Source organism: Mandrillus leucophaeus, unplaced genomic scaffold (assembly GCF_000951045.1).
Source record: "Mandrillus leucophaeus isolate KB7577 unplaced genomic scaffold, Mleu.le_1.0 Scaffold1336, whole genome shotgun sequence".
Lineage (NCBI taxonomy): Eukaryota > Metazoa > Chordata > Mammalia > Primates > Cercopithecidae > Mandrillus > Mandrillus leucophaeus.
The window spans coordinates 414,769-441,091 of NW_012101295.1; positions in this window are offsets into that span (position 1 = coordinate 414,769).

The window sequence follows — 26,323 nt, forward strand, 5'->3', positions numbered from 1 at the left end:
CTTCTTTATTCTTCCAAATAACTGGACCATCCTTAAATTTCCAAATATCAAAAATAAGTATTAATTTTTAATTTCTCTTACAAACAGCCACTAGCAGCAGAGTTACCAGGAAAATGAATCAAATGATGTGTTCTTTCATCAAAATTGCAGGAGGGAGAGCACAACATTGAACAATAATGCATAACTATTGCCAGACTATGCTGACATATCCTTTAAAAGCATAGTTTAGACCAATTTTTTTCCATATAGCCCTTTTACCTCTGACAAAAACTAAGAAAATTAGAAAAGAAAATAGATTTAAAACTACTTTTACATAAGAGGCAGTCGACACTTGGACAACTAAACATTGATATAATTTTACAAACAATTCGATTTCAATGATATAATACATGATATTTAAAGTAACTCACCTGAGCTCATAATTCTCACAGGCAAAATGGTTTTATTGTTTTATAATGACATCATATACTCTTAATTTCCTCTCCAATGGAATCAAATCTACGTGATTAATTTGGAAGCATTCATTTGGGCTTGTTGAGCTATATAGCACTGAGTGGCAACTAGTGGGTCATTTATTTTTCACACGTTGAAATCCACAAGTGGAATATTCCTGATATCGACATAAAAGCAAAATTTTGTATGCCACCAAGGAAGCATCTGTATACATATCTTGATGGCTACAGGATTGTATGTTCCTCAGCTTTACCAACACCTGTTCGAACTCACTTCCTGAAATAACTTCGCTCTATTCCAAAGACATTTACCAAGCTCATTAGGAACTGTTAAAGTAATATTCTTAGGACATTTTTTTCTAGTTTAAGTATATGTGTCTTTCTTGTATCCATGGAAATTTACCTATAATATTTAATAATTTTATAAATTATTATACTCTATATTCCCAAATTTCTAAGTCAAATGTATTCAAGGAGATCTTTTCTCAATTTTCTCTCTTGGCAAAACTCTTCAGTATTATCAGCATCATTAATATGTACAATAGCAAGATAATCCACTTTAAGGATAGCAAAAAAATGCTTTGAGACAGTGCTATATTAATACGTTCACACAAGGGAAAATATTCAAGTGGCAGTAAAAAAGCTTGTATTCTTATTTTTACTTTGATCGAGGGTGGAAATGTATTTTCTTGCACGTGAACATATCCTGTCAAGATAGGTCATCAGCCTCTCAAATGTTAACTTTATGCAATCCTGTGCTGTCTGGTCACTGGGACTTATGTTTTCTACGTCTTTCCAGAGTATCATTTGCAAACCAAACTGTCCTCCTTTAGTCACACAGCATTATTCTTACTATTTATTTTTTTACAATAAATTAAGTTTTTAATGCCCTCTTTAATGTTATCTACCAGAGATAAGGAGCACAGTATTTTCACACTCTAGAAGTGGGGTTTGATTTATGCTCCTATCCCCACTCCCTTCACAGCAGTTGTTGTTTGTTTGTGTGTGTGGAGGCCGGGAGTAGATATTGAAATGCTGATTTCCTCATCCAGTGGCATGTAAATTTTCCCAAGAGGAAAACTGTTTTTGCTTTTTTTTTTCAAACTTATTGTCTCAGGGTCACGAGGTGGCTACCATGAAAGAAAGAGTAAGTTGATAGGTCAGCAACGTCTGTTCAACTCACTCAAATAGCAAAGACTCCCCAGAGATTATCCAGCTGATATTTTACTGACCTAATTAAGAATTAAGGAAGAATTGGTTTAATTTAAATAAAAATAGAATATTGTTGCCATCCCAGCTATTAGTTTAACAGCTACAAATCATTCTTATAAAGTCTTTTTATCTGCTTATGCATGCATAAGAGTAACAAGGTCTACCATCTATTGAGGCTTATTATATGCTAATTTCCATATTAAGTTATTTCCTTGCATTATCTTACTTAATATTCACAACAACCTTAAGAGTTAGTCATTATTATATCTATTTAGAGATTAAGACTGGAAAATTATGAAAATCGGTACCTTGTCCTTTATCATGAGCACTAAGCTTGATATTTTATCTGGCCCAAATTCCTACTTAAGGGTGCTAGGGAGTCATGCCCTATAAACCATAAATTCTCATCAGATGGGTTTTACTTGACCTTGTGTATCATATACATATCACTAGATTAGAAAAATCAGGCTACCAAATCGAAGAAAATGAATGAGAATCATGGTTTAGCTGGCATCCAGAATCGTCAAAAAGAGAGAACGATAAACTTGCCTCCCTCCAAGAAGTTAGTAAAAAAAATTTTGAAATTGCCTCAGAATTAAAGAAATTAGTAGAAGCCACTTCTGAAATAAGGAAGGCTCCAGAAACTGTCTCCTCTTCTGCTCCTTCTGACCCTCTGCTCTCTGAACTTCCTTGTCTGAAAAATTTCATTTTTTCCTCCTCCTTCCCCTACTCCCTTTCCTTAAACCACAGAGGGATCAGAAATAGCTGGAGAAAATCACATAGCATTTGGCCCTTTTTAGAGTAAACACCAAAGGCACAGAGGATCCTAACATAATATATACCCCCTATACCAAATTAGAGTTAAAGACCCTGGTATCTGGATTCCCCAATCCGACTGAAGATCCCTTTGGGTTTGCTAAGGAATTCCAATTAACATTTCAGACTTACGATCCAGAGTTCTCTGACCTATATCAGCTGATTGAGTTACTGGTCCCCAAAAACAAAGCTGAAAAGTGGTTTAGAGTAGCAGCCTTTAATATTCTAAAGGCTGGAAACAGATTTCTGTCAGGCCTCTGAGCCCAAGCCTGTATGTATACATCCAGATGACCTGAAGCAACTGAAGAATCACAAAAGAAGTAAAAATGGCTGTTCCTGCCTTACCTGATGACATTACCCTGTGAAATTCCTTCTCCTGGCTCAGAAGCTCCCCCACTGAGCACCTTGTGACCCCCTCCCCTGCCCACAGGAGAACAACCCCCTTTGACTGTAATTTTCCACTACCTGCCCAAACCCTATAAAACTGCCCCACCCCTATGTCCCTTTGCTGACTCCTTTTTTGGACTCAGCCTGCCTGCACCCAGGTGATTAAAAAGCTTTATTGCTCACACAAAGCCTGTTTGGTGGTCTCTTCACACGGACACGGGTGACAATTAGATCTTTAGAATATTTTGGCAAAATACATGCAACTGGAAGGGAGAAATGCAGAGAGCTTTGCAATCACCTCTGTGAAACTGTACCACAGATATTCCCCAAGGTTATAGATTGGGGAAAGGTACAACACTGCAAAATATGCCCCAACAAAACCCTGCCTGACTTTTATATCAGGTGTGAAAAGACATTCAGTTTTCAGGAATACCTCCTGAAAACGTTAAGCACAGTGCAAGTGACACCTTACTAAATTCTGGGTTTATTCAAGGTTTATATAAGGAGTTAGCAAGCCTAATATAGAGGAATAATGCGGCTTGGGCTTCCTTACCCACTAACCACCTAGTCACTCTAGCTGACCAATTGTCACAAACAGTAATTAACAAAGAAAAGAAAACAGTCTCTAAAATTATGAGTTTACAACCAAAACAGCTTAGTAAACAAGTTGGGAGTTTGCAAGGGTCCCATGGTCCCCAGAGATCTAAGTGACCCCCAAGAAGCAATTTGCCACCCTTGCAAAAAGAAAGGACATTTTAAAAAAGAATGCAAATAACTTAAATGGGTGCTTATATAAATGACGCAAAGGGCCCCAGATGAAGGCACCAGAACAACTCAAAAATTAGAAACGGGATGTTCCAAGGGAATAGAGAGGGCTTTCCCCCTGCTTCTAACTAATGCTTTAGGAGTAGAAATATCCATAAATGGGGGAAACACCAAAGCCCTTGTCGACACTGGCACTACACTGTCCGTCCTCTCGACTCCAACTTGATTAAAAACCCTCTCTCTCAGAGTAAAGAAAAAGTCCAAATGGTAGGGGTTTCAAAATCTGCTATTACAGCGTTTAAATCAAATCTCCTTCAATTTCAATTAGGATAACTAGTGGGGCATCACGTTTTTCTTATAGTAGATAGTGCCCCCGTACGCCTGCTGGGATGGGATTTCCTAGAGACCCTTAATGCTTGCATCTCATTTTCACGAAAGGGAGAAATGATTCTCAACTTGGAAGACATAGAAGACTTACAAAAGTCCACATGGAATATGCTTGTGAAAGTTAATCAAGATTCGGGACAGGAAGAATTAGAGCCTTTTTTATCTAAGGTACCAGACTCCGTATGGGCAAGCTTTTCCACAGATATTGGAAGAATTCAATCAGCAGTCTCTATAAAGATAACCATAAATAAATTCAAACACTTGCCAAATGTAAGCCCTTAGACCTGAGGCCTTACTAGGAATCAAACCAATCATTCAGGACTATTTAGAAAAAGGACTCGTAATATCCTGCACCAGCGCTTGCGATACACCAATCCTCCCAGTTAAAAAGTCAAGTGGTAAAGGCTGGAGATGTGTTCAAGACCTAAGAGCTATGAATAAAATAATAATTCCTAGACAAGCTGTTGTTCCTGACCCCCACACCTTACTGTCCAATACTCTTATCACTACCAGCCACTTCTCTGTTATTAATTTCATTATACCTGTAGCTGGAAAATATCCAGTATCTTTTAGCTTTCACTTGGAAAAATTACCAGAACATATAGATAGTCTTACTCCAGGGCTACTCTGAAAGTCCTACTTATTTTTCTCAAATACTAAAGGCAGATTTAGATGACACTGAATTGCCGAATGAATCTACTCTAATGATTTATTGTCGTGTTCATCCTTCCTACCAAAATGCAGAGGACGTACTGTCCACCTATTACAACATCTTCCTTTTAAGGGACACAAAGTGTCAAAAGATAAACTATGATTTTTCCCCCCTCAAGTTAAATATTTGGCAGATATGATTTCCCAAGGGGGCTATTAATAAACCCTGAGAAAATCTCTGCTGCTATGACATTTCCCCTGCCCAAAACTAAAAAGCATTTAAGAGGATTCTTAGTGTTAATGGGCCGTTTCAGGAGCTGGATTCCAAACTACTCCTTAATAATAGCCCAACCTTTATATAAAAATCTTAGACAGACCCAGCCAGACCCAACCCACTGGGAAGAGGGGGAAAAGCGACACATACAAGATGTAAAGCAGGCTCTCACCCAAGCATCTGCTCTAGGCCTACCCCAATCACAGTCTTCCCTTTTCCCTCTTTGTGCATGAAATAAACAGGAATGTTCTACAAGTATTAACTCAAAAACATGCTGACAATTCAGATTAATTGGTTATTTCAGTCAACAGTTAAATCCAGTTGCAAGGGGGCACCCTCCTTGTATGAGGGCTATATCAGCTGCAACCACCCTATGCAAAAACTTTGAAGAATTTGTCCTAGGGTCCCCTCTGACCATCTATGCCCCCCACTTTGTGAAATCTCCATGCTCAACACTATTTTTAGCCACCTCACCTTTATAAGGTACTCCTGCTTTCTGCCCCCAATATCGTTTTGAAGTGCTGTCACACTCTAAACCCTGTTACCCTTCCCCTTCCAGGTGAGCAACAAGAGGAAGAGGAACATGACTGCAATCTGCTAATTAATATCTTACTCTCCCCTAGAGAATATTTACAGGAAGCTCCCATTGAGAATGATGAATTAATTTGGTTCTCAGATGGTTCTTATTTAAGGGACAACCAAGGGCATTACCAGGCAGGATACTCCATCACTTCTATAACAGACGTAATTGAAAGCACCCAACTCCAAGAAGTCAAATCAGCCCAGGTGGCTAAATTAATAGTATTAACTGGAGCTTGTAAATTTGCTAAAGGAAATGTGGCAAATATATATACCAACAGCTGATATGCTTTCATAATAGCCCATGATTTTGCCATGCTATGAAAACAGAGAGGATTTCTTACCTCATCTGGAGAGCCTGTACGAAATGGGCACCAAGTCTCAGAGTTACTAGAAGCAATTCAGATGCAAAAGCAATTTGCAATTATAAAGACTCCTGGACTGATATGCTTTGGGTTAGGCTCCAGTTCATGCTGAGGACCATGCTGATGGGAGTGGGTGGATGAGCAGAAAGAACACTCGGGAGGCCGTAGGCAGGTGAAAGATGATTTTATTCAGCAGCAGCTCGCATCAACAGCTTTCTCAAACTCTCCACCTTGTCTCGGCTGCTTAGTTTGGGTGCCACACACACAGTTGTGCAGCCAGCTCTCCCCTGCCTTCAGGGTTAGCAGCTTAACTCTTTCTCTCTCTGGCCATGAGTAAACCAAGCTGTGTCCTGGCTCCCTATTGTCCATCTGAAAAGATGGACAGCTCTGGCTCTCTCTCTTTCTCTGGGCGCAAGAGTACCTACACAGTGTCAATCCACAGGGTAATTCTACATTTTACAGACAATAATGGCTTACAGCCAAGTGATGGCCTTCCCATGCTATGGCTACATAGTTGTGTTTACATTATACATGGAATTGTGCACCTGCATTCCAAACTCACTGAGTCGCTTTGTCCCAGATGTCCACCTCGACCTATATCTTGACCAAAGCACAGCCATGTTCCTTATACTTCACCCCCTAGGCCGAGGGAGACATAGGCCTTGGATACATAGCTTACACGTATAAGCTTTGGGTACATAGGCTTGATATACATACGTAGGCTTTATACATAAGTTTTGGGCACATGGGTTTAAGAAACAGGCTTGGCACACAGGCCTTACATTCCATCCCCTAGGCTGAGGGAGTCCTTACTGGGGATTCATTCACATAGGGCAGTACCTTGGACTTATAGGCCACAGCAACGATATAGGAAGCAATAACTTACCATTAATATTCTTTTATGCTACCTATGATTACGAGAGCCAAACATAGGCCAGAGCCTAGAAATGCTCACCATCTCTGCAGGGGGTTGTCAGTAAGGTGCTTGATCACTTTAAGTTTCTGTGACCCCCCTTGTAAAGCTGCCATTATGTTTTGGTGGTTGTTAGGGACAAATGTACAACACTGTCCCTACAAGGGCACAGGTGCCACCTTGGGCAGCTGTGACTATTTCTAAGGCCATTTGGTTTTGCAGCACCACCTTCCTGATCTGATTAACCTCATTAGTTAACAAAAGGAGAGCAACTTGGGTGTAATTCAAGGCCCATGCTGTGTGCTCTGCAGGGGCTGTAACTTGCATTTCTGCAGTAATGACACCTGCTTTAGGGATAGTTATTACCAAAGGATAGAACCACCAGGGAGCCCACCACACTCAGAGAAAAGGGGGAATGCAGCGCCTCCCAGTTATGTGGGCGACTAGGCAAGGTAGGAAAAACAGTGGCAGACACATAGGGCCATCCCCAGGCACAACGTCCAGTTTAACTGACTGGCAGATATGGCCATCCTGTGTTCTTACAGACCCATCAACTCCCAGCGGGCACGAAGTCCATGGGGGCCCAGCCTCGGTAAGGCCGCTTGTTCTACCACATCCTTTGTGTGGTGATACGCGTTATATTTACACAAACCTCAGCAGGCCACCATTCTACGGTAACTTTACCCTGGTGCCTGCAATGGGGACACCACTAGTTTCTCCCATTAGCCAGCCCCACCCACCATGGACATTATGAGTTAGCCAGGGGGCAGGATTGCCATGGGTTTTGCAATGCCCCCTATTTAAAGCTCGCCATGTTGCATCCCACTCATTGTTTGTGAGACCCCAAGTCTCTAGCCACGTCCAGTTCTGCACAGAAGCTGGATGCACACGCCAGGGCAAGCCATTTGCAGCTGCTTGCTGCTGCTGGAAGGGCAGTGCAGATTTAACAGTTGGAGGCATTGGTCTCCTCAGTCTAGATGTGAGCCCAGTCCACGATGCTGTTGGCGCATGCTAGCCTTTGACCGGAATGACAAAGCAAGCACAGGCACTAACAGGGGCAAATCACGTCCCTCAGGCAAAATATAAGCCAACTTTTATTCCTGGATAACAATGCAGCCACCAAGGGTTTCTGCCCTGGGTGATGGTACTATATTTTCTCAGCTACCTATGGTTCCTTTGGCTCCCATACCCATGCCAAAGTCACAGGGGCACTTATAATAGGCCACAGAGACAGTACATTTCCCCTGGAGGAGGGTTCCTTCCCTGGCCATTCCCCTGTGAATGACCAGTCATAGAGGCCACACATTAAATACCCAAGGAGTAACATGTAAGTCATACAGCAGACCCTCCCCACAGGGTGCTGCTATAGACTCATTGGCACGAAGGGCTTGGAGGGTCAAAGGCTAACACCATGTTTTGTTTGTTTGTTTCCCTACCTCTAGGGACATTGGGGCAGGCAATAACAGATTGCCATTTGTCCCCGTACCTGGTTGGAGAAGGTTATCCTTCCTCTTATTGATCTGGCCACATGGCCGGGTCCTACATGGTTCGGTGACTGACTAACTAATTCTGTAACTTTTAGGTAATTAATCACAAGGTTAAGCCTCAGTAAACTGCCTAGTTACTGCTGCAGATTACCATAGGTGTCATCTCCCTGGTGGTTACTATCTACCCTGCCTTGAGCTTAACTTACTAGCTACTTTGCCTACACTTGGTATTAAATTATATGGTGTCAGTTCTAGGCTGGACTGTAGCAGCAATCTAGCAGCAATACTCTGACTAGACCTATCTGTATACGATGCCTCATTAGAAATGGGAGATTCCTCAAGCTCCATAGCCTTATCTTGCATTAAGACTACAGGTCCCAAGACTTCTTGCAACTTTGCTGCTAAGGGACTTGTACTTAGAGTACTTTACTGCTCTAAGTAGGCACCCCACTTTGCTAAAGTGGATATTTGTGCCATTCCTGTTTAGGGGGTTGTTACCCATGAACATACTCACCCTGCTGTCAGGTAAGTCATCTGTACGATGACTGTAGCCCATCCTGCCACACTATTATGAGCCTGTAGGGCAGCCTACACAGTTATTAACTGCTTTCCTAGTCTGGGGGTGGTTATCCGTGAACGCACCCATCCTGCTATTAGTAACTGCTTCTTTATTAAGGAATACTGGAGCTCAGCTCCCTTCCATAGTTAGAACTAAAAGCCTACTGGCATACTCAGGCACTCTGTGTGCTGCCATAGGCCTTAACTGAAACTAACTGGTTGCATGCACATCTAGCTTAAACGGGCATTTTTGGTTAACTACCCATAGGGCTTGTGCTAGCTAAACAGCCTGCGTGGCTACCAGGAAGGCTATCTTAGCCACGTCATCCAAACCCAGGCAAGAGGGGCATTGCCACTTTTAAACCTATAAGAGAATTAGAGGTTAATATAATGTTATTAACAAGACCATGACATACGGTGGAGCTACGCATATAGCCCTGCGGCAACAGTGTGGAAGTCCCTTGTCGCCCTCCCATGAAGGCAAACTGTTCCTGGCTCTCTGGAGCAATGTCAGTGGAGAAGAATACATTAGTCAAGTTCATCACAAAGTGGTAGTGTCCCAGTTCCATTGTCAAGTGGTCCGTTAAGTCCATGATGGAAGCTGCACGCAGGTGGGATGTTACCTTATTCGGTTCCAGATAATCCACTGTTATTCATCAAGTTCCATTAGGTTTTTTACTGGCCATACCAGGGAATTGAAGGAGCTATGGGTGTCAGGCACTATTTGCACCTACTCTAACTTCTTAATTGTCTCGGGTATCTCTGTATGCCTCCCTGGCAAATGGTGTTGATAAATAGAAGTAACCTGTTGAGGTTGTGGCAGAACTTGGGGCTGGTGATGTGTATTGTCACTCAGTACCAGCTTTTCTATACGAATCTGGAGTCTGAATTATTCGGCCGTGGTGTGCAAATCCAGGCCACGCAATATGTCCACACCCAGAATATATTCAGGTGTGGGAGAAATATACACAGTGTACACGTGGGGAGCCAAGTGGCCAATGCCAAGAAGCAGAGACAGAGGTTTTACCTTCACTGACTGGCCCCCATAACCGTCAATGAATGCAACTTCGCCCAGAAACTTATCCAGGTTCCCATAAATAAGACTGAAGTCTGCACCAGTATTTACCATTGCTAGGACCTGCTGTACACTCGTGAGGGACCAGTGGGTTGTCAGCTTCACATATAGCCTCCAGTTACGCAGTTCCCCCTGCCAAGCTGGGCACCTTAGCCAGTTCCCTAATTCAACAAGAAAGGCTCCATATCTACAGCTGTCTGCAAATAGTCCTGGAGTGGCAGTGTCCAGGCAGGATTAGGTGGAACAAACTGTCTTGCCCACTCTTGAGCATTTTCTGGAATTGCTGCTCCAGGGACAATTGCCTCCACAGAACCAACAGAATGTTACTGGGTTGCCTGTCAACTTTTTTCCTGAGCAACCCCAGCTGCAATTAAATCAATCTGGAGCTGCATGCAGGTCACTGGCTGGAGCCCCTTTTCATCTTGTAGGGTGGTTAACTGTGGATAAGGCATCTTTCCCTTCTCCATGGCACAGATTTCCTGGTCCTGCCAATAGCCTTCTACCTCCTTGAGGGCTGCCATAACAGTAGTCATTTCATGTTTGCAGCACCCCACATATGGGGTGAAAACAGCAGGTAGAGAGCTAAAGGTCCTCAGGGGAGCTGAACCCAGCACAAGATCCCTCTTGTGGGATGTAAAGCATTCATTTTCCGGCCCCTGGATATTCAGATCAAACATGGCCTGCTGCATACCCTTCTCCCAGAGTACTTGCACCAAATCAGTATATGATTGCCATTTACTCACAGTTTCTGGTATCTCTCTGGCATCATTCCAAACAGTCCGTATGGCTGCCATCAGCCACTTGATTAACATGTGGTCACCTTGCCCTTGTGCCAACTGTTGGCACAGCTGCAGCCACTGATGAAGGGAGGGGTGAGTTGTGATAGAAGCCAGCTTCTCCATCTTGAAAGTGGAGTAAGAAATGCTATCAGCTGTTTTGGACGCTACCAGCACTGTTTACCTAATTCCCGCAACTCAGTAGGGGTATAAGCACTATAAGAGGTGTGCTCCATCACTGTTGGGGGGGGGGGGTGTCCTGAACTCTCCCCTGAGGTCCCATTGGCTGCTTATATTCTATTTTCTGTTGGATCACAGGGCAATCCTGCAGCAGAGGAGCTTCCTCTTCCTTGGCATCAGATGGAATGGGAGTGTCTGGCTGGGGGAATGGGCTCAAGGTCTCACTGACAGCTGTTTCCAGCTCATGTTCCAAGCTGTTTATCTGGGCCTCTAAGTGCCCGGCTTGCACCTGGAGGTCCCCGACCCCCAGGTCCTCCTCCAAGCTGTTCACTTGGGCCCCCACACACACAGCTTGCACCAGAAGGTCCCTTACTTGTGGGACTGAGCATGTATTTCCCACAGTATAGTCAGAAACATCCATCCACCTCTACTGGCGAAGGAGCATTTCTTCTCAGTGCTGTGTGCTTCCAGCTGCCTCAGTGCTTTCTCCAGACTCGCAGGAGACCTGTCCACTGCCTTCCATGCTTCCATTGGGGCTCATCCAAACAACATTGCTGCCACTGGGCACCACAGCACATGCTGTGGCCACATAGCTGATCAGGGAACCCTCAGGGGCTGAAGACCCACTCACCTCATCCTGCTGACTATGCCAAATGCCACTCTCGGGGTCAGGTTCCAGCCTATGCTGAGGTTGGATGGGAGTGGGTGGATGAGCAGAAAGAACACACAGTGGGCTATAGGCAGGGGAAAGATGATTTTATTCAGGAGCAATTCTCATCAATAGCTTTCTCACATGGTCCACCCTGTCTCAGCTGCTTAGTCTGGTTCCCATACACAGAGCTGTGTAGTCAGCTCTCTCCTGCCTTCAGGATCAGCAGCTTAACTCTTTCTCTCCCTGGGCATGAATGAGTTGAACTGTGTCCTGGCTCCCTACTGTCCATCTGCAAAGATTGACGGCTCTGGCTCTCTCTCTTTCTCTGGGCACAAGAGCACTTGTACCATGTCAACAGGGCAATTATACTTTTTACACACAACAGTGACTCAGAGCAAAAGTGATGGCCTTCTGATGTTACAGCTAAATAGTTGTATTCACATTATATGTGGAATTGTGCACCTGCATTCCAAACTCACTGAGTCACTTAGTCCCAGATGTCTGCCTTGACCTATTCCTTAACCAAAGCACAACCGTGTTCCTTACATGGGAACCCAAAGGATAACACTGAAGAAGCAAAAGGAAATAATCTAGCTGATGCTGCAGCAAAGAAGGCTGCCCTAGGAAAGATGGTCTGTCCTGTACGGGAATGTACCTTTCATCCCACAAATACCCTCACTAACATTCTTTTACAATATCAACAAGCATCTAGCCCTGAAGAGAAACAAACCTGGTAGTAGAAGGGAGGCATGCTTGACCCAAGTAAGTAATTATGGCCAGGGCCTAACAAAAACCCCATAGCTCCCACGGGTGCACAATTGTCTTTCCTTCACTTTATTCATAAAATGACTCATCGGATCCCTGAAAAAAAATGTTATAAAGGGGAAAGCAACACTTTTGGAAACCATCCCCCATGGTAGCCCAAAAGGTATATTCTTGATGTACTCTATGCCCAAAATATAACCCCAGCAAGCCCTTACAGGCCTCCCAAGGTCATTGTTCTTTGCCAGTAAGACCTTTTGAAGTATGACAGTTGGATTTTATCCAGATGTCACCATCTCAAAATTTCAAACACGTGCTGGTCTTAGTCTGTATGGTTTCTCTTTGGGTAGAAGCATTTTCTTGTTAGAAGGCTACCCCCTTAACAGTAGGGAAAATTTTGTTAGCATTACTCCAGTTTGGGGAATTCCTTCTGAACTGCACAGTGATCATGGGACTCATTTTTTGTTGTTGTTTTTTGGATGTCATTTTTTTATATGTATGTGTGTGTGTGTGTGTGTGTGTGTATATATATATATAAAATTATACTTTAAGTTGTAGGGTACATGTGCACAACATGCAGGTTTGTTACATATGTATACATGTGCCATGTTGGTGTGCTGCACCTATTAACTCATCATTTACATTAGGTATATCTCCTAATGCTATCCCTCCCCCTCCCCTCTCCCCACAATAGGCCCCGGTGTGTGATGTTCCCCTTGCCGTGTCTAAGTGATCTCATTGTTCAATTCCCACCTGTGAGTGAGAACATGCAGTGTTTGGTTTTCTGTTCTTGCGATAGTTTGCTGAGAATGATGGTTTCCAGCTGCATCCATGTCCCTACAAAGGACATGAACTCATCCTTTTTTATGGCTGCATAGTATTCCATGGTGTGTATGTGCCACATTTTCTTAATACAGTCTGTCACTGATGGACACTTGGGTTGATTCCAAGTCTTTGCTATTGTGAATAGTGCTGCAATAAACATATGTATGCCTGTGTCTTTATAGCAGCATGATTTATAATCCTTTGGGTATATACCCAGTAATAAGATCACTGGGTCAAATAGCATTTCTAGTTCTAGATCCTTGAGGAATCGCCACACTGTTTTCCACAATGGTTGAACTAGTTTACACTCCCACCAACAGTGTAAAAGTGTTCCTGTTTCTCCACATCCTCTCCAGCACTTGTTGCTTCCTGATTTTTTAATGATGGGAATCATAGGACTCATTTTATTGGACAAGTTGTTTAATCCATTTGCAAAATCTGGCCCATAATACATTTCCATTGTGCCTACCATACCCACTCCTCTGGGTTGGTGGAATGGACAAATGGTACAATAAAAATTTAGCTAAGTTGATGGAGGCTTTTAACCTTTCTTGGCCAAAAGCCCTCTCACTGATCTTGCTTAATCTTACATCCACTCCTTTTGGAAAACATTGTTTATTGCCCCATAAAATCAACAGGGAGACCTACGAGGCTGGATGAGGGCTTATATGAACCAGCCTTACTCAAAGGGAAAAATATTGCACTATTATCAAGGGCTCCTCAAAACTTTAACAAATAATACAAGGTTGGTAACAAAATCTTTCCACAGTGAGCTCTCAGATGCTGATGACCCCAAAGACCGTGGATTACAGCCAGGTTACTTTGTAGACTGGAAATGATACCAGCTGAAGTATTTCCTACAATCCCACTGGAAAGGACCTTATCAGGTGCTTTTAATGAACTCTTGCTCTACAAAGTTACAGTGAGTCACTTCTTGGATTCACACTGCATACCTAAAATGAGCACCTGACTGCCTTCTTGACCACACTCTTGGACATCTGAACCAGTCTCTGACACCCACCTGTGAATCAAGAGGACACTGGAGGCTTAGCCAGTCTCTTGGACTACAACAAAAGCCAACATACTTACAGAGACACCTGATCAGGCCAGTCGTCATGAACCCTAGAATAACTCTCATTCTTACTTTCCTTGCTATATAATATTGCTAAAACTCTGAATGTTTTAACTGAGATCCATAAGAAGCTGTTTGGGATCTATACAATCTTCCTTGGTATAACTTTCTAAATGGGTGTGGCTATACATTCCCTTGTTAAAGCCAGGAAAATGTTTTACTTGTTCATTCTCATTCCCACAGCTTCCTCTGTCTGCCGACTGTCTGCCCACACTCCTTCTCTTTTTTAATCTGAAAATTTATCCTGGTCCCTTGCAAACCTTAGCAATCTTCCTGCAGGCAGAGCCACATCATTTAATATGGTATAGACCAGGACAAAAAGAAGACTGTTATGTGGAACAGCACCATTCTAAACATTCCCTGAGGTCACCCCTACAATCCCCAATAGCGTCAGCCCTACTAGGAATCCTCAAATAAGATTTATAGTAAAGTTCAAATGACCCTTGATAAGAAGAGTAGACACATTATGAGTCTGATCAAAGAGTATGATGATGCTTGCCTAACAATGTCTAAGGATGATCACCGAGGGGGTCTAACCAGGTGCAACAATGCATAATCATAGATATTGGGGATGATCAGTTGACACAATTGCCTGGTTACAATAACAAAAATCTAGCTGCCTCTAGCTGCCTCCTGTGTAAACTGCCATAGCATGGCCTGTCCAAATAACCACCAGCTCTGTGCTTGCAGCTGGATGCCTCTATCCAGCACCATCCACACTGACACTGCCCTTAAACAACTATTTATGGGAGTCAACTGACGGACAGAGGTCCCTGACAGCACAAATTCCATCCTAAGACCAGGGCACCTCTGGGAAGCCTTATGGAATATCAAGACAAGGGTATACTTAGGTGTAACCTCCACCCACCTAACAGTCAGTGGTTCTGAACTGACTCCATTTATCCAAATTGTACAAATGCCTTCAGTATACAATGACAACAGCATTCCTGGTGGATACCTCAAAATTGGCCATCCAAAAAACTAAAGTATGGTCTCACTGGAGGAGCTGGAGGTGGGCTAGGCATACTGGGGAAAGCTGAGTTTATGACTAATGAAGAGAGACATTCTTTAGAAAAAAATTCCCTATCAAAAATAGGCCACATAAAAGGAATGCTATTCCAGGAAGAGGGAAAAGGATGGGAAGCTGCTTTAAAAGATAATGCAGCGCTCATCAAATGGATAGAAGAAACCAGACAAACCATAAAAACATACTCCCAAACCCAAAGATGGGAACAAGCATGTACTCTTGCCCAACAGGGGCTCATTTTATTACAAACGGCATCTGAGGTGGCCATGGAGCAATAGCCTACAAGCCTAAGGGCTGGGGCACAATCCAAACACCTGTGGAAATCATATGGTCCCCCAAACTTATGGAGATTTTTGGATGGTAAATGTGACCTTAAAAATTGTATTCTCAGAGCACAGGCACTGAAGTTATATGAGGTTCAAAGGTACTCTGCCATCCAACTGGCAGGCATTGGGACTATTGTAAACAATATAAGACTACTCCCCCTGGGAAACAGACATGCTATTTTAGCTGGTAATAGCACATGCATGGCATACCATCTCCCTTTCAGATTGTGAAAACAGAAAAGGAGAATGACTATGCTCTCAAACCATTTGCAATCCTATTTTTCCCAAACTTGGCCTCTAGTATCCACCTCCATGGAATATAACATCTGGTATATGGGGAAGGGCCACTTTTGTTGGGAGGGACAACAAAATGACACTGTAGAGTTCTATGACTTCCCCTGTGAAAAAAACCTCCTTTTCTCTCCCAAATATCAGCATATTCTGCAATACAAAAGTAGTGGGAAAAATAGATTTGTCCACTGTTAACAAGTTTCATGACAATTTAGACAATGAGAAACAGGCATTCCTTGCATTTGATTTAAACCCTCCTCAGGGTGTTATACCTATGGAGATAAATTGGCCAGAAGAGAGATTAAATTTATTGGATTCTGATTTAGTGTTAGCCCTACAATCCTCAAATAAGACTTATTGTAAAGTTCAAATGACCCTTGATAAGAAGGGTAAACACATTATGAGTCTGATCAAAGAATATGATGATGCATGCAGTGGGTGTCTTGGCTCTTTAGGTTGTTTACTGCCCTCTGACTCTACCTCTTACCTTCTTGGGCACCTAATCTTTGCTATCTTCATGGTATTTGTCACTGTGTTAGCATTACTTATCTCTTGTAAATGCTGTGACAGTTACAGCAAAAGGAAGAAGGCACATTTAAAGACCTGGATCATGACAGCTCACAAAACAGATATGAACTGGGATTTTTTAAAGACTAAATCCTAGGCCTGACTTCATCTCACTCCTTAAAATATTGGCTAGTACATCAGGTCAGACAATGTCCTCTCCCCATGATTCAAATCGCAAATATTTAAAACTATTACCACCAACCATACTATTCAAGGAATGAGCCTTCCTAGCACCATGGGACCTGTTGCTGTTGTTGGCCTGAATGGGCATTCTGTGGAACACTTTTTGCCCAAAACGGGGTACTGAGGACTAACTTCTGGTTTTTTATCTTGCCCAAATTCCTACCTAAGGGGTCTAGGGAGTCATGCACTACTAATCATACATTCTCATCAGATGAGTTTTATTTGACCCTACATATCCTGACATACTTTTTAATCTGACTCTAGCATAACATTAGGGGGCAAGGAAAAAATATTTAACCCCAAATTGTATTTCCTTGCCATACCTTGAAATTGCCCTGAAAAGTCTCTTGTAGGAAAAATCCACATCCTGTAGAGAATCCCCTTTCCTCTTTCTTTCCCTTCCTTTCTTTCCAGATCCAGGAGATAATCAACTAAGAATCAGGCAACCTTTTAGGTCTGATAAGAAATATTTTACACCATGCTTTCTCTCTGAAGTCTGCTATCTGAGAGATTCCTCTGCATAATAAAATGTGATCTCCATAATCAGTCCTTTATCTGAAGTTGAACTTTCCTTTCCATTGATCTCAGGTCTTCAGATAAACTCAACCAATTGTCAACCAGAAAATGTTTAAATGTATCTATAGCCTGGAAGCCCCCTCTGAGTTGTCCCGCCTTTCTGAATCAAACCAATGTATTTCTTTTTTTTGAGATGGACTTTCACCCTTGTTGCCCAGGCTGGAGTGCAATGGCACCATCTCGGCTCACCACAACCTCCACCTCCTGGGTTCAAGTGATTCTCCTGCCTCAGCCTTCTGAGTAGCTGGAATTACAGGCATGCACAACCATGCCCAGCTAATTTTGTATTTTTAGTAGCGACGAGTTTCTCCTTGTTGGTCAGGCTGGTCTTGGACTCCTGACCTTAGGTGATCCACCCGCCTTGGCCTCCCAAACTGCTGGGATTACAGCATAAGCTTCCATGCCCAGCCACCAATGTATTTCTTAAATGTATTTGATAGATGTCTCATGCCTCCCTAAATTATATAAAACCAAGCTGTACCCCGACCACACTGGGCACACATTCTTAGGACATCCTGAGGGCTGTGTCACAGGCCATGGTCATTCATATTTGGCTCAGAATAAATATCTTCAAATATTTCACAGAGTTTGACTCATTGTTGACAATAATAACTGAGCTAGAAAGAGATAAATTACTAAGAACTAAGACTCTGACTTCAAACACCATGCTCTTGACCATCATAATAATCAGTCACAAATAGATACGTGTATGTAGTAGAGTTCAAGGCATTCTTTTGCCCAGAAGTTGCCTCTTATAGGCACATATGCATTTGGGCATTATTACACACTTCACCCCTTGAACTTTATTTCTTGACTTCTCTGCCTGTGAGTCTATAGTGGGCTGAATGGTGCTCCCCATGCCTCCAAAATAAAGATGTTTATGTCCTAATTCCTGGGAACTGTGAATGTTATTTTATATGACAAAATAATAACATTACCTTATATGGCAAAACAAGTAATTTAGATAAAGATCTTGAAAGAAGGAGCATATCCTAAATTATCTGAGTGGGCTCTAAAGCCATTACAAGTGTCTGTGTGAGAGCTGGATGAAGACCAGACGCACACAGAGGACAGAAACACAGGAGAAAGCAGATAAGACATTTTGAAGATGGAGGCAAAGACTGCAGTAATGCAACTTCAAGCTAAGAAATGCTGGCAACCACCTGAAGCTTAAAGAAGCAAGGATCAGAATCTCCCCTGGAGCCTTTGGAAGAGAGGGCAGTTTTTCCAACAAGCTGAACTTCTGGTCTCCATAATTGTGAGAGAATAAATTTGTCATTTTAAGCCACAACGGTTATGGTAATTTGTTATGGAAGCAACAGGAAATTTATACATCCTCCATAACCTTCCCTATATTCGATCTTTATTGGGACATTGAAAAATATCTTACATTGATTTTATGAGTTTATTAAATGTTTGGAGAAGCAAACAGGAAGGTAATCATTAAAACAGCATACATCCCCCATCTATTCTGGTAACTTTTAGCCTCTCACATTTGCAGATGCACCCATTTGCCACTGTTGGTTCAGCGTACATGCTAAACTATCTTTCCTGTAGAGATGAGGAAGTAAAGTCATTCTCAATTAGGGTTTGCCTTCTAGATCATGACTGCCACATTTGCTGCAGCTATTCAAGAGTCCCATCAAAGGTTCCTCTATATTTTCACTTTTACACCCTTAATATATTTGGCTTCTTGCCTCACAATTATAAAATAGCTGTCACAAAACAAAACAAAAAAAGAACTGTCAGCCAGGCTTGTTTGAGATAGTAATGTTTAGGGTACTTTGTGTTTAACAGGTATTTTCTCATTTAAAAAATTGGTTATAACCAATACAAAATGACCAACTTCAGCATTATTTTCTATGAAATGAGGTAATTTCTCTTGAGAATAATGGATGTAGAATATTTATGACAAAGTTCAAATAATATTTGTTTCTATTTGATGTCCTGGATACCATATGCATACATAAAATGGGTTGATTAGTTTATAGCTTAATTTATAATGTGGCTTGCCTTGGATATCTTAAAATGGCTTCTCTGAAAGAAAGACATAAAAATAAACATAATCACTTTCTTCTTTATTGCTTTCTATTATCATATTTCTGGTTACTTTTGCTTCCCAAGTAATACTATTTTTCAAATAAATACTTATTTATTTACAAAAGAATTTAGCCTTATTCTTCCACAGGCTTTCCTTGGTAGACATAGATTGCCTGTCAGATTCAATAGCCTTTTGTTCTGAGGAGCTCAAGTTGTTGAACAAGGAGTTCTCAAGTGTTCACATGCAGAAACAGTGGGAAAACAATGAGAGTGATGTCATGGAATGAAAACAAAATGGCAAATGAACACAATTTAAAAGTGAAAGTGAAGTAAAAATTAGGATAACTTTTAAAGTAATTATACATGAAATGATATTATGTATTTCAGTTGTTTTTATCCTAAAATTCCTAACCTTTCCCCAATTATTCCATGAAGTATTATATTATCAAGAAGAGTCATACTGTGGAGTCATATTTTTTATTAGAATTTAAATTTCTGGATGTACCACATATTAAGTGAACCTCCCTTGGAAGGTGACTTAATCTCTGTAAGCCTCATTTGTCTCATGTAAGGATCAATTTTGAGAATGAAATTTGCTTTATAGGTGTTGGAATAAATAAACCAAGCAATGTATGGAAAAGTCTACAGAAACATCTAACACTGCAAAAATATTCACTAATGCCAACTTCCTGTATTCATAATTCAATGAGACTTTAGTTCAAGACCCAAATGTTCCGGGATTAATCAAGAATATCTGTGTTCTATTTTCTGTTAAGTTCCTGTCTAGATGATTGTAATCCAGCTATAACTAGGACCATGGAGATGACCCTTGTCTTATGCTAATCTTGGGGAAGATTCTGTACCTTTCTTCCTTATCCCCAAATAAATTTACTCCACAAGTATTAGTGTAAAAGAAAAAAAAAAAACTTACATATACTCAGACAGTCAAGAAAGGAAAAAAAAGCATACATCACAGACCATAAAATAAAACAAAACGAAATCAACGTTAGATATTATTGGTATTCTACCATATTGCCTCCAGAGTTTCATCTTTGGCTATATTTTCTGCCCCATGCAGCCTTTCTAGGTAACCTTTCCCTTCTCCCAGAGCACCCTTTTGGTTAATCTCTTTTTTTCTTCTTATAGGCATTTTAGCCCTTAGTCGGAGTATTAGGAGTCTTTGTAAGTGACGGGAATGTGGATGAAATGGTCTTAATCCAAAATAAAAGAGTGGCACACATAACTAAAGTACAAGGATGGATATGATTTCGTGTGTTACATGGTGCTGATGTTCTAATTATGTAAAAGATCTTTCTCTGTGTCATTACTCTGCTTTCTTCTCATTTTGTTTTTTCAGTGAGGCTCTTTATGGTAGTGAGATGGCTACCAAGAGCCCCAAGCTCACATCTTCATGGGTTAAAATGGTAAAAGCCAAACAAGAGTCTTAGAATTGAGTTACATGCCTAATCACTAAACTCACCACTGATGCTAAGGAAATGATCATGTGATCACATATGAAAGAGGGAGAAGTTCTGTCCCACACATACCACAAGAGCTTAGATAAAGAATTCCTCAAAAGAAAGCTGAGGCATTCAGATATTTTTATTCAAAGGAGATAAATGGATATTGGGTAGGCAAAATTCAATACATTTTAGTTTATCCACGGCTTTTCAATATTCAAACTTAAGCTTCTTCCCAAACACTTGATTACAAAAATTCCTCCACATAATAAAACAAAATCCTAATACATACAAGTATAGATTATTTTATCTAGGGAGATAAACCCAGACTACAGCTTCATTTTCTCCTTTAGGCAGTGAGACTATTCCCACACAAACCATATAGCCTTAAAATGAAAGCAGGGAGACCCTTTAAGACACATCACAAAAATAAGGACATTACTGCTAGGAAACTGGAAATTAATGCTTATGCTGAACAGGCACAAGCAATATATGTCCTGAACACATAGCTTCTTCAGTGTGGAACTCCATCTCCATGGTCCTTGGATGGTAGTGAAGATAAGTAACTAATAATTTACCATGCAAAAATGGTACTTTTTGCTCTTATGTGTGCATTTTCCCACATATCATCCAATATTATTCCACCCAGTCACTAAACCAATGAGAATAAACTCAAAAGTTGGACACCTTTTAGTAAAAATATAAAGCCTGGTTTTCACATTTCCAATTATTAGTGATGGTTTTGCTGCATCTGCTCACCTTCTGTAACACCAGCAGACCAGCTTACATAGTTCAACCTTTCTCTTTCCAGAAGATACATATTTTGAGGAAACAAATATTAGAGATTTTGGAAGAATGCTGACAATAATAAAAGTGACAAAACCCAAAATGATAGGCAAGGTTGCTGTGATGTGCAAAGCAGCCCAGAGATGCTTTTGACTTCCAGGAGGAAACAAAATCTTAAAACAAAACAAAACAAAAAAACAAAACAAAACAAAACAAAACAAAACATGCAGGATCCTAATGTCATTTCAGAGATTCTCATTGAAACCATTTAGACAGTCTGAATCCCTATAGGCAGTATATTCTAAGCAATTAATAAAGTACATTATTTTGGTTGAATTTTAGTCTAGAATGGTGCTAAAGAAATTTCTATTCATTGAAGGTTATTAATTTTGAAAGAGTGTATTTGAAAACAATCAATAAAATGTAATAGAAGAAGTTCCAAAAGTATGCCATGTTGTCAACAGAAGATTTGAAAGGCTAGCCTGAGACAATGATAATTATCTTATATTAGGATTCTACTATGTGCCCAATAATGTGATGCTTTACATGCATTGGTGCATTTAATCCCCACAATACCTGCAAAGTCTGTATTTATTACCAACATTTCAGATATGAGAAAAATAAAGTCCACAGAGGACAAATAAGGTCATCCAAAACATAAGTTTTCAATCAGTATTGAAATTCAGGTGTGTCTAATGCAGAAACCCATGGAAATAATTTATTTAAAAGTCCTTTTAAAAACTGTTATTTGGAGGTCAACAAATCTTCTAAAGTAAAAATAACATTATTACTCTTCCAAGGCAGCTCGATGTAGATAAAGAGCACAAACTGAGGTTTGAAGCACTGAAATTTTAACTGCAACTGGCTAGCTGTACAACTACAGGATATTTACTTAGCAATTCTATGGCACATTTTTCTTCATGAAAGATGAATAATACATACATCACATTCTTTAGAGAGTATCTAACTAACGCAGTATCTAGTGTTAGAGTAACTAACACAGTGTCTGATACATGTAGAAAACTATGACTGTTGATAAGTATTAAACAATTTCAAAATATTTGAGTTGATATGTGCATAAGCCTGTAACAATTTTCTATTTAAGCCCAAAAATAAGAGGAATTAGTGTAAAGATAGTCCAAGTCCACTAATATTTAAAATAGGCTCACTGAAACATAAGTAAATGTTTTTTAGTCATGCACTTAAAATCAATTATGGTTTTCTTTGGGTACATTTGTGATTATTCAGAGAAAGTTTAATCTTTCTATTTATGAAATTTCAGTACTTTAAAGGAAATGGTGCTTTACATGTCCAGATAATTTTTTTCTTTTTTTAAACTAAGTATATTGCATTTCACTATAATTATGTGATTCACATTCACAATAAAATGTACATTTCATTAGACAAATATTTTAAAACACTCTTTATGAAGACAATTTTGAGGAAGGCTGGACAATTACAAGTACATTGAGTATTATAACTCTACCAAACACTATTGTGGATAGCAGTTTGATATCAATTTTAAGTTATTAAAGTAAAATTAACTGAAATTATCAGAAATAAAACTATACATAAGTTATTTTAATCTTGAGATCTAAAATACTAAAATAAATACCTAGTCTCTTCAAGGAAAAAAATATCATGCCTTTAGAATTAGAAAATATTAAATCATTCAGTACTAAGTAAAACAAGGTAAAATCAACTTTAGAAAATGGATCTTGAACTCAAAGATTGAACATGTCATCATATGATTAGTAGTAATTAAATTTGTTAATATTCATTATCTATAACTTTGATCAAGTATTACATTATTTCAAATAAATGCAGTTGATTTGGGCATAAAATATGGTTTTAAATGTGAGATTCATATATGTAAATACTGACTTCAATGTAAAAAAGAATTGTGTCATTGTTCACCATGGTCCAGAGCAAATAGAAAAAAGAAAAAAGGGTAAAATGGTTCAAATAACAGAAATTTGAATGAAAATATTTCAGTGTTATGAAGTCAAGGGTAGAGTAAAATATATTACAGTGAAACTATTATTTCACTTTGTCGCTGAGGCTTTGTCACTGCTAAATTATGTGACTTCGGACGAATTATTCAGTCTCAGATGTTTACCAGTGTTGTGCATAATCAGTGTCACTTTTTGTTGAAATATAGTAACAGAGTCATAGAATATTAAAATGTAAAGGAAGTTTAGAGAGCGCCAAGTATAGACTTTCTGTTCTGTTTTAAGAAAATAACTGATTTCAATTAGTTCAGTAAGATGATGTTACTAAGCATAATTTACTTTCCTACAGCATTTTCTTGTATTAAGAGTGTATTTACATACATTATTTGCAAAATATCATGAAGAAGGCAGGCTTTTAGTTTATAAATCAAGGCTTAGAGACATTGGAATAGTTGGTTGTGACCCACTGATAGGGTTAATAATCTGTCCATACTTTAATCTCTATGTAGACTTTGAGGATAGAAAAAGAAAAAAAAGTACATTAAAATTGTAACATAAATAATTTAAATTAAAAAAAATTCTCCAAATACTGAGGTTTGTTCAATTAGAATAGAAAACAAGATGTTTTCATCAACAATTTTCACTGGTCTAGGATTATATTGATCTCTTTCCAAATTACTGACCTTTCCAAGTGTTTTAAAGTAATTTGTGAGCATACTATAATTTTCAAAACCTGATAAAATGATAAAATAAAAATAAACTATAGAAAATCTTCACAATCTCTTCAAACTACATAATTAAGTGGGAGAATTATAAGCTGTAGAGGAAAGTGTAATTAAGAGTGACGTTCAGTACAGCCTTGTGATCTGTTCAAGCAGGGACTCCCTTAAAACTCAACTCAACAAAGACTTCCAAGCTGGTGTAGTTTACCAACACAAATCTCTTGAGTTAAAGCACCTATATCCTCAGGAAAAAATAGTTTTAATTTTGCAGTAGAATGAAGCAGTGATAAAGATAGATTCGGCAGATTAGGTAAGAGAAGAATGAGAAAAGGAAATAATAGCATTCTGCTAAAGGGATTTTTTCAGGTACTAAGGGTTTTCTTGATTATAAAGTAAGACTTTGCCTAGGAAGTTCCCGCTCCCATGGTTGAAGAGTAACTTGCAGTGCAGTTAGTCTTTAGTTATGCACTCGGAGGCCATTTCATCAGCACTGTTATTTCTGCACCTTTAGCTTTTTAGATGCCCTTTTAATGGGGATAGACCCTTACTCAATTGTGAGTTGTGTGTTATGCCTTTACTAAACTACTGCTCCACTTCCAGGTTGGGCTGCCTAGAAAAAGTCTTCAGTGCTGGGAGGAGAAAGGTTTGATGCCATTGTCTCTATTGTGGAGAGTCCTTGAAAAAAATTAATAAATAAATGAAGGTTGATACTTTACAACAGCCCATACCACAAGTATGATTTCTTCTTTATCTAGTCATTAGTGAGCTACCTAGTGAACATCGTTAACTAACTAAGCACCTCTGATCACCTAATATGTGTGAGGAACCAAGCCAGATTCTGAAGGTAAGTAAATAAGACACAGAACTATATTCAAAGAACTCAGGGCTTTAGAGGAAAAGACAAGCATGTCAAAAATTAGCTGTAGTGCAGTAGGGGAAATGCATCTATAATGAACTAGACAGAGAATAATAACTCAGAGAGGAGGCTGAGTATAGAACATTCAAATCAGCCTGAAGCAGCGAAGGATTTTCACTGAGGAGGAGACATTGAGCCCAGGTGTTGAAGGCAGAAGTTGTAGAGGCATATATGCAAGTTGAAGGAACAGCCATTCCAGGCTAAATAATGACTTGGACGCAGGACGGCAGGCAAGAGGGAAGAATTTTTTTTGTTTTGTTTTGTGGCAGGAAGAGGGAGAAATTTGTATAAGAAGTTGATATCTTATTTGAATGGTTTTCTATAATCAGCTAAGAAATTTAGGAAGAGTCATTAATTAGGTCCATTAAGGGTCTATGCCAGGGTCCCTCATACAATAGGTTAATGAAGGAGGGATAGTGAGTGGGAACCTATTGTGCCTAGAATCTATGTGGGACAACTAAAAGGCAGACCTGTTTCTTCATTATCTAACTTGGAAACAGAGATGACTAAAAGGCCATTATGTGTCTCATGACTGTATTTTTTTTTTTTTTTTTTTACATACTGTTAGATTCTGTTTCCTAATATTTTGTCTAAAATTTTTGCATCTGTGTTCATGAGAGAGCTCATGATGATTTTTCTCTTAATGTCACAGTCAGGTTTTGGTAAGAATTTTTTGGCCTCACAAAATGATTTGAAAAAAATTTTTATCTGTCCCATTTTATGAGATAGTTTGTGTATGATTACTGCTGTTTCTTCTTTAAATATTTGGTGGAAATAACAGACCATTCTTATTTTTCTATTGAAGAACCCAGGCCATCCAATATGCTCACTTTCCAGAAAATCTGTTCCATCTATGCTGACGACTCTATGCTGACGACTTACTTAAAATGTAGTCCAAATTGTTATTTTGTTTTCTGCATATTCTACAAATTGGCAACTGAATACAGAAATCTGACTTCACCCACTTGTTTCTTTTGGCAAAATTATAAATGGGGTCTCATTCTTGCATCAGGAGGCATATGCTGTCCCTTTTATCTCCTTTTTAATATTAGCAACCATTGATTCTCAATACCTAAATTCACTGGAGATTGTAAACGAGTGATAGTCTAATTCTGTCATTATGTTTTGTTTGTTAACTAAAATAATGAGGTACTCCCCTCAGTAGTTCAATTCACATAGGAAACTGAGATAAATGTTTGAGTCTGTCAAGTTATTTACCAGTTTTTCAA